The sequence below is a fragment of the Sinocyclocheilus anshuiensis genome, unplaced genomic scaffold (assembly GCF_001515605.1).
Source record: "Sinocyclocheilus anshuiensis isolate Anshui unplaced genomic scaffold, SAMN03320099.WGS_v1.1 scaffold1734, whole genome shotgun sequence".
Classification (NCBI taxonomy): domain Eukaryota; kingdom Metazoa; phylum Chordata; class Actinopteri; order Cypriniformes; family Cyprinidae; genus Sinocyclocheilus; species Sinocyclocheilus anshuiensis.
Genome location: NW_015544334.1, coordinates 103,040 through 108,486, shown reverse-complemented (window position 1 = coordinate 108,486; position 5,447 = coordinate 103,040). Strand labels below are relative to the sequence as shown.

General features: G+C 36.5%; 1 protein-coding gene across 6 annotated transcripts in view; it reads right to left on the bottom strand.

Annotated features, from left to right (window-relative positions):
* LOC107698151 (kinesin light chain 1) overlaps positions 1–4,862 on the bottom strand; it is a 52,190-nt gene extending 47,328 nt beyond the window's left edge. For 5 of the 6 annotated variants that reach the window (XM_016499101.1, XM_016499102.1, XM_016499099.1 and 2 more), the window contains exon 1: positions 4,528–4,862. The gene's annotated coding sequence lies outside the window, so the exon portion shown is untranslated. The remainder of the gene's footprint in view (positions 1–4,527) is intronic. The other variant, XM_016499104.1, reaches the window with a different exon arrangement.
* Between the last annotated feature and the right edge of the window lie 585 nt (positions 4,863–5,447).

The window sequence follows — 5,447 nt, the reverse complement described above, 5'->3', positions numbered from 1 at the left end:
GATTTTGGCTTCTAAGGATTATACAAAAGAAGACATGAGGTAAAGCTATTAAAAACTCGCTGCGTTTCGTATTGCGCAACTTCTTTTCCTTCACAGCGGTGCGCACTCGTTCCTCCCTAAAACCCAAACTTAACGTCAGAATCAGCTCAATCGGTGATTGTTGTAAGATGCCGTCTTTATTGTTGCTAAATTGCAGGACATGTAAGAGTAGTAATACCATTAAAACCTTAACGATACCCATCCCTAATAATAATAATCCATACAATAATCCATCCATATTGTGTGCTATATTCCAAGCTTTCTAATGTCATGTAACAGCTTTGCATGAGAAACAGAGCAAAATTTAAAGTGTTATTCAGTGAAACATTTGACATCCTCCCTGCATCATGATCTAAACAACATGTCAATTTAACTCCGTTTCATTCATGGTTTCAGTTCAGACTAACTAAAGTTGTTTTTAGTTTCAGCATTATTACTCCAATCTTCAGTGTCCTTTCAGAAATCATTCTAACATGCTGATTTGATGCTCAAGAAACACTTCTTATTATTATCAATGTTGAAAACAGTTGTGCTGCTTAATACTTTTGTGGAAACTATGATACATTTTTAAGGATTCTTTGATGAATAAAGTTAAAAAGAACAGCATTTATTTGAAATAAATATCTTTTGTAAGATTATAGATGTCTTTTCTGTCACTTTTGATTAATTTAATGCATCCTTGCTGAAAGAAAGCATTCATTTCATTAAAAAAAAAAAACTCTTCCTACCAAACTTTTGATCAGTACTGTGAATGTGAAATCTCAATCTACAGGATAATGTTGTTGGCAAGAGGTAACATTAACACTGAGTATCTAAGGTTGGTGTCTGCGTCCTCGATGGCCTCATTTTGCCTTGAGTAGAGACCACCATGAGAAACTGCAGTGTGGTGCTTCATTTAAATGAACTCTGCATCAGAGTGTGATTGCCCTGACACTTCAGTCCAACCCACTCAGCTTCACAGACGCCAGCACCTCTGATTTCTCAAACACTGCTGTGAATATTAGAGCAGAGTCACACTCAAACTTCACCTTCTTTCTGTTATTTTTCGGGAAGCATCTTGATGTCTGTATTTTTAAGTATCAGCTGTGCATGAACAAAGAGGAAGAGAAACAGTGTTAGCAGAAACAATGAATCAAGAAACTCTCTGTGTGATGTTAGTTTTAATGGAGAACCTACAAAATCAGGTTTATTGTGTCCAAAACCTTCCTAGTGTGAAGACTAATAATAAATCAAACAAAAAACACAACAAAATAGCAGTGTGAGTTTGTGTTTTTGTACATTTATCATGATAATATAATTTATTCTTTGACTTACATGCAAATACCATGGTATATGAATCTGGGAACCTATGATGTATATATATATATATATGAGGGATTCCCAAACATTTTTATCAACCAAACCTCTTTGACCTAAAATAATTATTTAAATTGTGAGATTTTTAGTTAATGTTTCAGTGATTAAACAACACATTTGCATGGTTCTCAGATGCTGATTAATGCAGGCAAGTGAATCATATATTTAATATTTTATTATTATATTTAATATTAAGTGTTTTATTTTAATTGCTTTTATTTTAATATTACTTATTTTTAATTGTACATTTATGCTTTTTGTTATTAAATGTAATTAGTTATTAAATAAATTAATAATTAAATGAAATAATTTAATTACATAATTTAATTCATAAATCAATATAATTATTAGCTTTCAGTTCCCTCATAAACCCCAGTCTTGTGTCAATTTCAAATTCTACAGACAGCATAGTCAATGGATAATAAATGTTTTTAGTGTGTGTGTGTGTGTACATTTTGAGTAAATGTTGTGTAAACTAATTTTCATTTCATAAATGTGTAAATCTCACCTGTTGTCAGAAACAAAATGCACTTTGCAGGACTATATATTGGCTTTATATTGGAAAATTGCCGCCTGCCTTCTTGATATGAATATCAGCTATAAAACCTCTAGCTCCACAACAGTAAAGCAACCTACATAGCCCATAAAACAAAAAACTGTCACATTTCCATCACACAGAAGTCACATCCCACAGATGAACACATTCAGTTCAATCAGGCACTTTGCAGCAGCACGAGAGTATGAGTGGCTATAAATTGTACTTGTGTTCCTGTGAGAAGCCAAATTTATAACTGCCCCATTGATTCCCCAGAGGAGAACCAGCCACCTTCTCATTGAGAAGCCACTGCAGCGGAGCCCGAGCTCGCAGCTGGCCACACATTCACACCGCTCAGAGACTGCATCTCCTTCACCAAAACACAAATGCTTTCACTGAGCAAAGACGGACTGTATGTCAACTGAGCAGAGCAAGCCATCTGCATACTAACTACAAAAGATCCACGTCATGCAGCAAGATCAAGCACTTTGTGCTCAGACGATTCCAAGCTCTTCATGAAATCAGTTCTTTTTTTTAATCAAATATTTGGATTACAGTGGGTTCAACGATATTGGTGAGACAAAGATGATGCGTTTTATTCAAAACAATTAAAACCAATTCCTTGAAGCACTCAATTTCATTTGATACTATTCATCACTCAGTCAATGGTCTAACAAGCTCCTATTTAAAGGCGTCATCTGAGACCAGCAGAACCAGCTCATTAAGACATTTATTAGAGAATTAGGCAGCTCTTAATAGAGAAAAACTTAACTAGAGAGCTGAGTCGTGATCAGCAAAATTATTTCAAATGGTTACGGATAAGTTTGAATGCATTTCAGACATAGCTGAGATTGTTTAAATGTTTGGGGTTCAAAAACATTTTTGAATGAAGTCTCTTATGCTCACTACTGCATTTATTTGATCAAAAATACTGTAAAAACATTAATATTGTGAAAAATTATTACAATATTATTTGTTTTATATATTTTAAAATTCAATATATTCCTATGATGCAAAGCAGACTTCTCAGCAGCCATTATTCCAGTTTTCACTGTCACGTGATCCTTCGGAAATTATTTAAATATGCTGATTTGGTGCTCGGTTTTTAATATTGGTTCTTGACCAGTGTTGAAAAGATTTTGATGCTTAATAATTTTGTGGAAACATGATACATTTTTCAGGATTTTTTGATGAATATGAATTTCAAAAGAACAGCATTTATTTGAAATATTTTGTAACAAATGTCTTAACTGTCACTTTTGATCAATTTAATGTGTCCTTGCTGAATAAAAGTATTAATTTTATTTTATTTTGATCAAATAAATACAGCCTTGGTGAGCAGTCTTTTTAAAAAAGCTGTGTGTATAAATGTGTGTGTGTTAGGGCTGTGCGATATTGAAGAAAAATGTGATATGCGCTCATTAAATAATGCATGATTTCATTTCATAATGTTCATGAAACATGCAGATGTTTGCTCTGCCTCTGAGCACAACAAATAACAGATGAAGTGAGTCGTACTGTTTTTATTTAGACTTTTTGTTATTTGGTATGTCCACCTTTTGCAGCAATTACAGCTGCACATCTCTCTGGCATAGTGTCAATATATTTCCTGAGAACTTTAACACTAATGTTATCCCATGCCTTCTGCAACTCAAGCCAAAGGCTTTCCTTTGAATGTACAATAGATCTGTCCAGTTTATTTTCCAACTCGCCCCAAATTAGCTCGATGGGGTTGAGGTCCGAACTTTGAGGGGGCCAGTCCATCATTTTTAATGTCCCAGCAGATTCCTTCTGTCACAGGTAGTTCAGACATTGTAATTGTAATGGCCAATTCAACAAAAACAACTGAATCCTCTTAAATATGCCAAGTGTTCTAATTATTTTGGCCACCACTGTGAGTATATATATACATACACATACACATACACATACACATACACATACAATACATACATACATACACACACACACACATATATATATATATATTATAACAATTATTATTATTATTGCAGAAATACTTTATCACAGGTTGAGAAATGGTTCATAGTCTGATTCCCGTTGCAGTGTTTTTCAGCTTATTTAACACTGATATTCTGGTTTAGGGCAGTGGTCCTCAATCCTGGAAGACCCCAGCACTGCAACTTATGATATAAATTGGGTATATTCAATAAAGGCTCAAAAATGTCCAGGATTGAGCACCAATGTTTTAGGGCTGTATCATGAACACATCTTTGGTGCAGTGACTAACAATGACTTAACACTGATTCTCTGGATGGTTTAGGGCTGTATCAGCTCTATATAGACAGCTCTCTGGTGCAGTGACTACACTCATCTGCTGTGTGTCATGGCCTGACTGGGCTTTTGCCTTCCCTTACTCCCTCTCTGACTTAATATCACACATCTGACTCTCAATATCAAACCCCTGAGCACCCATCCAAACGATTAACCAGCTCTAATAAAGAGAGAGCGATCTCTGTGTCGTTTAAAAGCGATGTAAACAGTCACTTGACAGGTATTCCGACACTCCCAGCGAGCCTCGGTCAGGAGCTGAGCGTGAGTTAACTGTTAGCTCGTTAGCATGATCAACATCTTACCGTTCTGCGGAGCATCCAGATCACACACAACCGTAACAGGGTTTGTTCCTCCTCGTCCCTCCACGAACCTCCAGTCAGTGTAACGCTCCGCAGCCTGATTGTGAGGGTTTGGGGCAGCTGTGTGTGTGTGTCCAGTCTTCCGGCGCTCGACGGGGGAAGTTCCTGCCACTGACAGTCCTATTCCACCAGCACAAGCTCAAATCACAGAGTGGCGCAGAGACAATAGTCTCATAATCACACAGTCATAATGTGCGACGGCGAAAACACTGAGGTCTCAGCTCAGACGCATCTGTCTGGAGCTACACTCAGTGAAAATGGCGGTGTGTTTCTCCAAGCAGGGTCCCTCCTCCTCATTATGATGTCATCCCAGGATTAAAGGAGAGCGATATTGTTTGACATTCTACTCTCTGCCCAGTATGTCTGCATTCACCTCTCTTCACTTTGTTCTGGCGTAATCTGGAAATGGTCGCGAGCAAAGAACAACATTCAACAAGTAAAAATGTCAGCAATTCTAAAAGAGAGAGGGGCTCAAAAAACGAAAACGTCAAATACAAACAACATAAAAAACATGATTTAGTAAATTCCCCTGCTATCAGGTTATTTTACTAAAGCTGATGATGGAGTGGAAGTTGCTGGAACAGCAAGTGAACCGGGCACACGGAGCAGATAAAAACAGTGTCATCGTCCACACAGATTTTAGGTTAGTTTGATTATTAACTGGATTTATATTGTTTTTGTGTTTGAACAAACTATTTAAGGGTTGGGAGATAATCTGGTAGAAGTATATCAATCGTTGATTGAAGCGCATCATGATGTAGTCTAAGTTTATAATTTCAAGGCGTTTTAAGCAGGTTTTAAAACTAATGGTTTATACTGTTCATGGACATTACGCTGCGGGGCAGAATTCATTCTGGTAAATG